The sequence below is a fragment of the Papaver somniferum genome, chromosome 1, assembly GCF_003573695.1.
Source record: "Papaver somniferum cultivar HN1 chromosome 1, ASM357369v1, whole genome shotgun sequence".
Classification (NCBI taxonomy): Eukaryota; Viridiplantae; Streptophyta; class Magnoliopsida; order Ranunculales; family Papaveraceae; genus Papaver; species Papaver somniferum.
In genome coordinates, this window is record NC_039358.1 from 173,907,855 (window position 1) to 173,920,360 (window position 12,506).

General features: G+C 35.4%; 1 long non-coding RNA gene across 4 annotated transcripts; it reads right to left on the reverse strand.

The window, feature by feature from the left end:
- Positions 1–1,459: 1,459 nt before the first annotated feature.
- LOC113334163 lies at positions 1,460–4,370 on the reverse strand. Of its 4 annotated transcripts, XR_003352584.1 has the most exons (5): positions 4,172–4,370; positions 3,204–3,439; positions 3,013–3,072; positions 2,706–2,765; positions 1,460–2,053 (listed from the first exon to the last, which is right to left on the reverse strand). It is a non-coding gene; the product is annotated as an uncharacterized LOC113334163 (long non-coding RNA). The 4 variants fall into 4 exon arrangements; XR_003352582.1 differs by lacking the exon at positions 2,706–2,765; XR_003352585.1 differs by lacking the exons at positions 2,706–2,765; positions 3,204–3,439.
- Between the last annotated feature and the right edge of the window lie 8,136 nt (positions 4,371–12,506).

The window sequence follows — 12,506 nt, forward strand, 5'->3', positions numbered from 1 at the left end:
ATCACAAAATTGATTGAATTATGTGTGTTGACACAGAGTTCTTTAAGTTTATTGCCAAAGAGCAGCATGCTTTCCGATTGAGTACTTTTATGCAAGGACCTTAACCTTGATACTTGGATATTCGTGCTACTCTGCTGCGAGTGAACACAAATTGTCATGCCATATCAATATTAAGGGTTCTTCCGGGGAACATAGCATAGGAAAAATACTCGGCAGACTCCGGCATTAGTGAGTAATGCAGCTAGGAGCTTATATACTCATTAGGATCTATACTAGTGAACAATTCATCTAGGAGCTTGAGTTTCAACATAATATGAAGAGAGACATAGACACTCATCAGATTTTGATATATTCTCCAAATTCCCTGCGGAATATAAACATATCAATGTCTACTACATCTGATGCCGGGTCAGGTAGATATACTTTTACAGTTTTCGCCCTATACTAAAAACCACCATCAACAATACCTTAATGCCAAAATGAATTGACCATGCCATGTACAGTCCTATGGATGGGGAAAAACGGGTCGCCGGTTTTTCGGGAAGTGAAGAGACGAGCGTGGTGTCGAGATTCCTCGACCGGGCAAAATGTTAATGCTCACACAGATGCACCGCTGCAAAGGGGGTGCTTAGATTCGGGAAATCAATATGTATGACTCCGGCCTAAACCAAGACAATGGTTTCATTGCTATTTTATGAGATCAAGCCGTGGATTCGATCATAGAATCAGAACAATTGTTTATTGCCATTCCATGGGATCAGGCCATGGATTCGACCATGGAATAGAAGCAATGATAGATTATTCTGAGAATTCAGTAGTGAATGTCACGACAGAGGTAATCTACTTCAGAAAAGATATTAGCCAGTTAAAGCGTCACATCTATTCTGAATGGTGCATAGTCAGGGAGTCACGATGTTGTTTACGACCTAAAGGCGTTGATGCTCTCAATCTACGGAGAACCGCCTGAATCTATGCACTCTCTCCACATAATCAGGGAACGGTGAAGTGTCACCGACGTCCTTAAGGCGTCCGTCGCCCAACTATTCTTCTATGTGGAGGTGGGTCACTCTCCTGCAGTCAGGGAACAGTGAGTATCACCGACGTCCTGAAGGCAAGTCCTCAATCTACGGAGAACCGCCCAAATATGTTATTCTGCATAGAGGGCACGATGAAATGCCAGGGGTCGAACGCTCAGCTGGTGGAGGCTTTTCAAAAACATATTCATCATGGCTTCGTAAAGTATGAATCGTTGCATGCCTAAAAGCCGCGTCAAAAACATGCCTCATGATTTTACGGTTTTGCCCTTCATTGAAAATCCACCATCTACAAGTCCTAGAGGAGATATGGGTGTGCTACAATCATATTACCGTTGAGATTCAAAATCCACCCCTAATTTTGAAGAAACACACATATCTCTGTTATCAAGATACAACTCTGGAAAGAAATTATGTAGGTAGGATTAGTTAATAATTTTTTTTCTATGTAAACTGAAAGTTCTGTTAACAGTGAAAGCCAGTAGAATAGTGAATCTGTTAACAACATAATTATCAAGCAATAGAAGAATCCCACAGTAATTGACGTCATCAAGGACGCTTTCATGGTAAATTTGAATGCTTTCATATTCCCTGATCCTATCTCACACGATTGGATTAGACATTACGCCCATCCGATGCTTTGTATAGATATTCCAGACTTCCCTAATATAAGGAACTGGTGAATTGGATCTTGGGAAATCCACCACCCAACACGAACTGCTTGTGTAATGAAACTGCTCCTATGATTCCCATCACACACCCAGATGCCTTACATTACTTAAAAGATAAGCAAATTAGTGCAAGCAGTTAATAGTATTATAAATTACTATGGTGATGGAGCTTTAAGGGATAACGGGAAATACAATGAGAACTTTTTTTGCCTTTCGAAAGGATATATCCATTGCCGAGCTTTTAATCTCCATATATGCTGTCATTTTGTGTCATCTCTAAGGCGACAACATATTTATGTCATTTTGGATAGCTTGATGGTCTTCTCTGAGTTCATTTCTGGAAGACACCTAAAAGAATAAAAAATATCAAGACAAACAACATCAGTGTCAAGTTAGAAACGTAACCAATGAAAAGTAGTAAAAAATAAGATCTTAATGGTATTCAAATGGTTGAATCTTATTAAATTTCAAAAACATGATGTTCTGGTATATAATCATTGAACATATGAATTACGAACATGTTGTATTCCATCCATCAGGATCAGAACTACATAACTGAGAACAAAGCAGTTGCTTTTCACTATACAAAAATAGTGTTCTTTAAATTGAAGAAACAACAATTTAACATTGGCTTAACACTTTTTGCAAACAGTTCCACTGCATTGCTTATTGATATAAGATTTACAAAGAATTAAAATCCCAGAATAAGCTCTAAAAATACATGAAAGTATGAAACTGACTGAGTTCTCAACAGTGGTTCTCAAATCCAATATTAATAAAGCATCTCATTTTTTACGTAATAAAAATTATTCATATGCAGGTTAGAAACAAACAACAAAGCAATCATCAAACATGCATCAACTGAGGTTTTGACGGAAGCTTTGATTTTAGAAACCCCAAAATTTTGAATCATATACATCAGGGCTAGTCTCAATTTTCGTGTCGTTATTGCGTTCGAAGAAATTTAAGATGAAAATAAATTTCAATCCAGAATCCCTACCTTCATGTAAAGGTCCAATCTTTTGATACTATATATATATATATATACTTCAGGGCAGCACTTCGTAAATCAGAAAAGAAAGAAATCAGCGACAAAGCATGAGAAAGGAAAAATAGCACACCAAAGCAATTCGAAATAAATTGCTTATTATTTGGTACTTAATGAGCCAGTAACGATTGAACATCAGATTCGTAATATGAAGTTATCTTGCAGAATGAGAACCACTAAAATCTGAATATAAACATAAATAAATAATCCCAAATCATCCATTTCCTTGAAAGTTTTTCATAGTGGATAAAAGACTAACCCATCCAGATCCCTGATGTATTTTAGCTGGGTAGAGGTGGTTTCCATATTCAAATGTAATCTGGTCAAGACAGTAGTGCAATTAATTGACACAGGTTCCCATTTGTGGTTCAATTCCAAAAACAAACTTGAAAGAACATAAAATATCATTTCCAGACGTAAGTAGATTCAAAATAATTAAGCACATTCTACCAGCATATTATTGTTACAACCAGAAAGAAGCAGATTGTGTCATGAATCCACCAACCAGGAACTCCACATTTTCGTAAGTATATGTACAGTAGAACATTGCCTTAGTTTTCAATAGAAGAGTAAATAACTTGACTACCCCAGTGTTGTTGCAGAGTCTTTCTCTGTATAACAGCAACTACGCCTTTCTCAGCTAAGCATCCATCTCCACCAAATGCATTGTGCCACAATGCAATACACTTGGTACACATAGGAACGACAGCAAATAAGTGATACACGAAGTATGGCTTTCCTATGAACTATGACTATTTCATAGACATCAACCAAATTTGCAATCAGAACTTCATTAGATTCTACAAACTTGACTGCATGACATGAAATAAGTGATACACGAAGTATGGCTTTCCTATGGACTATGACTATTTCAGAGACATCAACCAAATTTGCAATCAGAACTTCATTAGATTCTACGAACTTGACTGCAGGACATGAAAGTTATCAACTACATTAGGAGGAAAAGAATGAAGCTACCTCTCATTGCGACAACATATCTTAAGATAATTTTAGACTACTTTCTGTAATTCACTAAAGCCTACAAATATTTACAACTTGCAATGCTAAACAGGTCCCTTAATCAGTAGCTTAAGTACTTAATATATATGCCATTTTAAAAAATAAGAAAAATGAGGGAGGAGGAGGTACCCTAATCATGATTGTCTTAATTGTGATCTACATATACAACTATTATTCCTTGGGATCGACCGTTTTTACAGAAATATGCTACTAAATTGATTATTGATACTCAGAGGGATTTCTGTAGCAGTAATGGCAAAGAAAGTTGTTAACCCTTCGATTTCAATGATCGAACCCTAATATCTTGATAAAGAAAGAGATTTAACCAGAAATATGAAAACACAATTAGGAGAAACATTGCACAATCCCGAAAACGAATTCTTAGTAAAAAAAGATACCTTCTTTTATTTCGTCATATCCCTATGTCTTGATGGTACATCCAGATAAAAAAACATAACTCCGATGAAAATTTCAGACGAATTATGAATCAAAAATTTTGATGTTAAAGAATTAAAATTTTGAGATGGTGCTAAAAAGGGAAATATAGAATCCCATTAGTAATCCCCTTTCTTAAAATTGACATCAACGGTTTTAGAGGTCTATTGTTACCCTGCAAAAAAAAAAAAAATGTCGCCAAATGAGAGATACCAAGAAAGAATCTTGAAAAGGCGAGGGTACCCAAATATACCTCAAGCTAAAACTTTTCCTACCTATAAGTCCTTTATCCGAAAGTGATTGTCATTGGACTGAGTCGAGACAATGCAACTAATCGGTTCACACTTCGTTTGATCGTCTATGGATACGAGATCGAGACAATATAACAACGAAGTATGTTTACTTCATAAGAGGTTCGGACTTAACCAAACACAATAGGATTGCTATCAAGTAAATAGGAATTAACGTTTATGTAATTTACTTTAATTATAATAAAATAATTATAATGCGGAAAATAAAAGTAAATGACACAACAAGATTTTGTTAACGAGGAAACCGCAAATGCAGAAAAACCTCGGGACCTTGTCCAGAATTGAATACTCTCAAGATTAAGCCGCTACACAAAATTAAACCAACTTCGTATAGTTGAGACCAAGCAACTAAACCTATAGTTCACCTAGTTCCGTCTGTATTCTCATGCCTCCGACCTGTAATATGTCACGTACTTGGAACAATTCCTTTGGTTCGTATTCCAAACAGTAAAGGAACAACAAATCTGTTTGGTAGCAACTCTCTTCAACCAAGTGATGTGAGTTCGACAAAGACTCTTCTGTTTATCTCAATAAACTCCTTCGTCAGGTTCTTAGATCTATCTTATTCTCAACTACCAAAGGTAATTGTTAAGATTTTGCAATCAATACTTTTAATCACAAAGAATTGTATTGATGCCGATCTACACAACTAATCAATCCAATCTACCACAAGGATAAACCGATTATAGTTGGATCCTCTATATCGAAACAAGTATTGTGCACACCAAAGATTATGAACCCCAAATCAGAAATCTTCAATATCTTCTTTGTCTTCAAATCTTCTTAGATCTTCAATAAACGCCCGCACACAACAACCTGAATCTCTTGTGATCAATCACGCACAGAAAGAAGTCTGTTAACAATGGATTATGACAAGACGTTTTTAGATCTACAAACAGTCTAAATATCCCTGTCGAAACTTCGATCTAGTTTGAGTGAATCTTATATCAGAAGAGAAGATTCTCAAGCATAAACAAACTAGGTGCAATCAAAGTTCAACCATCGTTAGTCAATCAAATTAATCGAAAACACAAGATAAACCGCAATTATCTAGCTTCCCACCAACTCTACTAATAGAGATTCTCAATCCCAAAGAAGACTTTAAACTGAGCGGCCGTAAGAGATTTCGCCTAATTAGGTTACTCTCCTCTCCGAATAGGCGGCTTCACCAGTAACAACACAACCCAGGAAGTTTGCTGTCACGAAGGATTAGTTTTCTAGAAATGCAAACTTCAAGTATTTATAGATAAGGAAGTTTGGACACCAAGGAATTTCCAAAACCGAAAATATTCTCAAGATACGCAATATATTCCAAATTCGGTTTCCACAATTCCTGGAAATGTTTTGTCTAAAATAATGACCGAAAATCTCTTTGGAAAATCTTCAACTAGTAAATGCACATTACAAATTCTCATTTTTCTAAAATAAAATTAAAAACCTTAATTAAAATATTCTTAACTTATTTATGTTTCGATCCTGGGATTTTCTTCCTTTAGCTATTAAGGAATAACTTTGAACAATTAAAGATAAGCGTTACAACTAGAGCTGGCAAACAAGCCGAAACCCGCGGATAAACCCGTACCCGGGCCGTGAAAACCCTAACCCGGCTTGGCTGGTTTATAAACAAGTCGGGTTAGGGTTGGAAAAATGTTGGCTTGTAGGAAAACGGGTTAACCCGGACCGACCCGTGAAACCCCCAAGCTCACCCGTTAACCCGTAATTTCATTCCCTACAGTATATTTATTATGTCGCGTGTCCCATACTCCCACTCCCATTAATATAACGTGTGTCCCTCATATATAATTGAGAAACCCTAGTGGTAGCGGCATCTTCTTTTCTTTCTTTTTCTTCTTCTCTTCTTCTTCATTCTTCCCTGATGGACAAAACAATAGGTTCCTCTTTATTTTCTTCTTAATTTTAATTGAAACGGAAAAGTTATTAATCATCTTATCAATTGATGAAAAGAATTAACACGGATTTAAATATGGAGATAGAAATAGGTGGTGATTACTGTTGATTTGAGAAAAAGATGGAATTGAAAGTGAATCGGGAAAACAGGGAAGTTTCCGAAGAAGCTAGGGTTTGAATTTTCGCTGCTGCTGTGACAAACGAGAATTGATTTTGGTTTAAATCTGAATCTATGTTGCAATTCAGAAGATGGGTTAGTGGCATAAATTGAGATAGGGGTTTGACTAAATTTATGCATCTAAGCCGTGAGAGAAGATGAAGAACAGCTAGTCGGTGTCATGATTGAATCTGAAAAGGTGAATTAAGATATTGATTTTTTTTGGTAAGCATGTTTGATTGGTTAAATCAATCTTACGAAAAAATAATTTTTAATTTTGGGGTTTTGGAGATAACTCTATTAACATTGAAGTTACGAAAGAGAAGATTAATTGATTCTCCAAAAGAGAATTGTTAGTTTTTGGTTGAAGATATCATGAACTGATGAAGTTGTACTAAACAGTCTAAAGTCTACTAATGATTGTTGTTAAGTTTTGCAATTTTGAATCTTGATTCTTTGATCTTTTCATTAAGTTTTTAAATTTTGATCTTTTCAGAGGAAACTCGGTTTCTGGCAAGTTCTAACTAGAAACACGGGCTCACCCATGAACCCGCAAGCTTTACCTGTTACGGGCGCGGGTTGAGAAAATGACCACCCGTGAAGAATATCAACCCGCAGGTTTTGGCCCGTGTTAACCCGAACCCGTGTAACACGTAACAAGCCATCCCCGGCCCGCCCGTTTGCCAGCTCTAGTTACAACACATGTTCAAAGTATGTCGACATCCTTATTTTGTAAGTTCTCTTTCATACTTACAACCTTAAAACCGATTTGCCACACTTCCAAACAAGTTTAGAATTGGTTCATCTGACTTCCAAGAACTATGTGATTGATCAAGAACACTCAATTACAGATCATGGTTTAACTGTTCTACCAAAACAAGTTTCGGTTCTACCTCCATGTGAGTACGTTGCATGGTCACACTAGCTTTCCAAAATTCGGTTGACTAGGTACTAGGATCGGTTCCCCACATATATATGGTATCTAACTTGAATATGTTGCACATGTCCATAGGATCGGTTCCTCTTTGCCTAAAAACGTGTTGCACATGTCCATAGGATCGGTTCCCCTTTCTGCTAAACCATGTTGCACCTCATACAAGGATCGATTCCCCTTTGTGATGTGTTGCACCTCTTACTAGGATCGGTTCCCCTTTACCCATAGTCGGTCATACACAAAATCACAAACTCGATCATACCATCTCAGGTGATTACTTAAGATCGATTTCACTAATAAAAGTCATACCAATACATAAGTCAGGCCTTTGTGAATAGTTTTACCAAGAACACAAACAAGTCATGAGCGGTTATACTAATCACAGATATTGGTTGTTCACAAGATATGCAATGAATAAAAATACCAATAACGCCTGGCGATTTCCTTTTCGATTCGCAAAACAAGTTCATGAATTTAGTTTCTTAAAACACATGTAAAACATTGTTTCCTAGGACGAAATCCTCACCTCATACCCATACATAATCACAATAACATTTAAACGATTATGTCAATATCTTATCTACAAAGTTTAATGGTTAAGCAATAAACCTCGTATTGTATTCCTTAATACTATGTCTATCTAGAGTGTTCATGCTTCACAGTTTTGTTTTCAATATGCACGACTTGAAAGATACGTTAGGGAATGAAACAGTTCAAGTCAAATATCACTGACCTCAAGTGGAAGGATGATGTTGTCGTTGTAGCTTCTTACTTCTTCACTTCTTCAAGTATTCATAATACTTGTAATGTCTCATATCCTAATACTTTCAAGCTAACCTATACGAAGTTGACTCTAGTACATAATCAAGCGACTCTTTAAATGAGTTTTGATTCACTAAAATATGACAACCAAACTTGACATACCAACGCTTGGTGGGTTCAACCGAGCTATGCTCTAACAATCTCCCCATTTGTCAATTTTAGTGACAAAACTCTTACATCATATGGATAAACAAATTACAAGAATTCATTACACATACGCTTGATTCCCGAATTCAACAACACAATAACTTGTATACATTCAATCCTTAAATGCCGATTTTGACATTATAATAACAAAGAATATTACTCCCTCTAAAGATAAGATAGGTAGATTTTATCAATCCGCACGTCTTTGTTATTCCTTTGTAATGGTATGTTACTCCCCCTTAGTCTATGCTTTCAATCTTTCGTTAGATAAACGTTTAAGCACCTATGTTCTTTTCCTTTAGTGATACCAATCAATATAAAATCAATGCCAATATCACTTGTTTACTCCATATATTTCTCCCCCTTTTTGTCACAGAATGACAAAGAAACGAAAAAATAATGGACAAACCGAAAAGAATCTTACAAATCTCAAAATATACTTGCAACCTATAGAATTAAGTACGAGGGTTCCACATACCATTTCTGATAACCAATATCAAAACCGAAACTACAAAGTAATTTGGTTTGATATGTTATCAAGGAAACAATTTCCCGAAGCAATTTTCCCTAATAGTTTAGCAAACCAAAAATCAACTAAGCACCTTAGTTCCTCTGCTAAACCGATTGTCAAATACAATCGCTTGTTCGATAAGACCAAAATAAAGATAACTCTATTTTTCTCATCAGGCTCTGATTATCCATATAACTTAGACCTTTAAGTTTTAAACAAGAGCAGTACTAGGTTAGTTAACTAGTATTTCTTGTTAAGGCATTCGATTAGACTTGAATAACCGAAACCTCCACTTTGATAAGTCTAACTAAGATAAGAATTAACTTAGTTTCTCTTATCCGGAATCGAATTGGACTAAACAATTCATCCCGTAAACCTTTTCTTTCGTTAAGCCATAAACAATTCATACAAACCAAATAAATCAACTTGCATAATTATTCACCTCAACTGGAAGCAATTGAAACAACATAGACATTATAGCACCGCAATTGCACCGAAATTTTGTAAGCCTAAACAATTGATACCACACAATAAAGCAAGATAACAATAGTTTTTCTTAACCGGAAACAATTGAATCACACACACATCCATACACACATCATGGAATAAAACATCAATTGTACCGAAATTTTGTTAAGCAAAAGCAATAAATATATGAAATAAAAATCAGGCTTTTCTTAAACAGGAAAACAATTAACTAACAAGATTGTTACCTCAAATTTCGGATCCTCTTCTACAATACGTTTGCATCTTCTTCCAGGGAGAATTGATATCGAAATATCATTATGTTGTCATCCTTATGTAAAAAAAAATAGTAACAACATCCAACCTTTACCAGAGAAAGGTTGAAAACCGGTTTTTAAATATTGCAAGCAAAAGTTGAAAACCCTCGAAACACATATGGTTTTATGCTAAACCAAAACCGATTCAACATATTGTGACTTTTTCGCATATTGTTTCTACCAGAACCCCTCATGATCCTTTGATAAAGCCTACCAACATGGGCTAGAACTTAATCTTATTAAATCAAAAAGTCACCCAAACCATAAGGGTTCACTACATTATAAGATCGAATATCAAGGTAATAAAACCGAAATCAAACATCTCATAAACATCCATAGAAATAATAAAGCATTCAAGCACAGGCTATGCAAATCAAAAACTACCACAAGAAAAATTATAAATCAAATAATTTTATTCATAATAGTTTTATTCAAAATATACCAAATACAATCATTGAAAGAAATCAAAAATTGATGTCTATTTTCTTGGATTAAGTATTACATCATATAACTTAATCTCTAGTGGTGCTTTCATTGTTTACTGAAGTTTCATCAGTATTCATACTGTTAAAGTATGTCTCAAGGATTTTGTTGGCAGCCACTTTCTGTTTTCCAAGATTTTCAATTTGAAGCTTTAAATCGGCTAGCTCGCTTCTTGCTTCTTCCATTGTATCTTTCAAACTGTCTCGATCTTGTAACAAAGAAAAGAGACTTCCTATGAGTTCTTCAAAACCATGCATAGCTTCATACATACCATCTATGGAAAACCACTTGGTATAATCTGAATCATCGATCGCAAAGAGACTTATTCCATCTTGAGATCTATCAGAGTTGTGATTAGAAACGATTCTTGAGACAGTCTTCCTGATTCTTCGTTTTGAGAGAAAACCTGGACAGTTTCTAACTATTCGAGATTCCCTTTTATTACTCCTTGTAACACTTCGAGTTATAGGAGACATGATTTTTAGTTCAAGACTTTTCCAGGGAAGATCTAACTCTTAAGAGAAGATTTTTCTTGTAAAAATAAGAATATATTCGATTCACGAAAATAGGGTTTCCGAGAATAGGTTATTTTACCGAACTTCTCTTGTTATTAAAGGACATTATCCCCTATTATCGATTAAACGAAACAATACCCACTTGTGATATTGTTTTTATGTGCTTCTCTCATACAGGGTTACGAGCACAAAAAAAAATGGATGAGTTTGTACAGTCTCCCTACAACTAGGTTGTACTGGAGTAAGCCTTTTCTGGCTTACAGTGAGTATCAGAAACATAGTTCATGTTTCTCTTTGGGAATTTTTGCCCAAAATATTTTCTTCGAAGACGATGATCATTTTTAACTCTAGAGATATGATCATGTGGAGAAACTATACTGACGTGAGAATTTTCAGAGATAGATAAAATCTCTCTTAATTCTATCAATGAGATTTTCATAAGTTTTTCTCATTCTAAGGACTTCCTTATGATTCACATCAGTGTGATTATCTGAAACAATTATCGGAGATTCCTGATTGTTTCTTTTGGCAGAGATTCTCTCTTTCCCTTTCTTCTGGAATCGTTCTTCATCAAAACAAGAAATGTTTCGATATGGGTGAGGATGAACCTTTTTCTAGAAGCGATTATCAACTCTTTCCTCTGATTCTTTTGAGCTGATCTTATCGGGTAGTGGTATAATCTGTCTTTCTACTGAGGAATTGTCTTTCATTTTTTTAAGACAAGAAACTTCCTTCAATATTTTTACCACCGTATATTGAAGAAGTATAAGTTTCATGTCAAGTGACTGAAAATTGTATTCCTTAAGATCACTTTCACGGAATCGGTTCAAAGTTTTCTTCGGACAAGATTTCGTTTGATCATCAGTAGATATAAAAGATGGTTTCTTATCCTCTTCTGACTTGATGTAGTTAGGCAAACTACCATCATCTTGATCTGTTTCAGATGTGAATAAACCGGTTTTTTCACAATCTGTAAAAGTCGAGCAAGGACTTTTAGTTTCCTCAACATCAGAAGAAATCACAACAACACCATTAGTCAGAGTCATAGGACGTGTCTCTTTTTCTTGAGAAAGAGTTTTACCAAGAGATTCTAGTTTGACAGTAAGATCCATTTTCTCTATAGCTAGAATATTCAGTTGGATGTCTTTATCTCCGATCTCCTGTTTAAGAAGATTTGTCTCTGTCTTTAATAACACCACTTTAGAAGACAGAGATTTTATAGGCTTTAGGAGTTTTACCAACTCTTTATCAGCATCTTCTTTTCCATGAGAGATGGACACAGATGTTTTCGCAACTCCTGGATCATGAGTCAACGAAGTAGTAACATCTTCAACCTTTGAGTAGTCATACTCTTGCACAACGTTAACTAAATCAGACATAAATTCAATTTCTTATAGGTTGGATCGCACCAAACACAGATTGTTAGATCTTTTCGTGTTTGCCTGCTCTGATACCAATTGAAAAGGTGAGGGTACCCAAATATACCTCAAGCTAAAACTTTTCATACGTAAGTCCTTTATCCGAAAGTGATTGTCTATGGACTGAGTCGAGACAATGCAACTAATCGGTTCACACTTCGTGTGATCGTCTATGGATACGAGATCGAGACAAAAAAACAACGAAGTATGTTTACTTGATAAGAGGTTCAGACTTAACCAAACACAATATGATTGCTATCAAGTAAATAAGAATTAACGTTTGTGTACTTTAATTATAACAAAATAATTA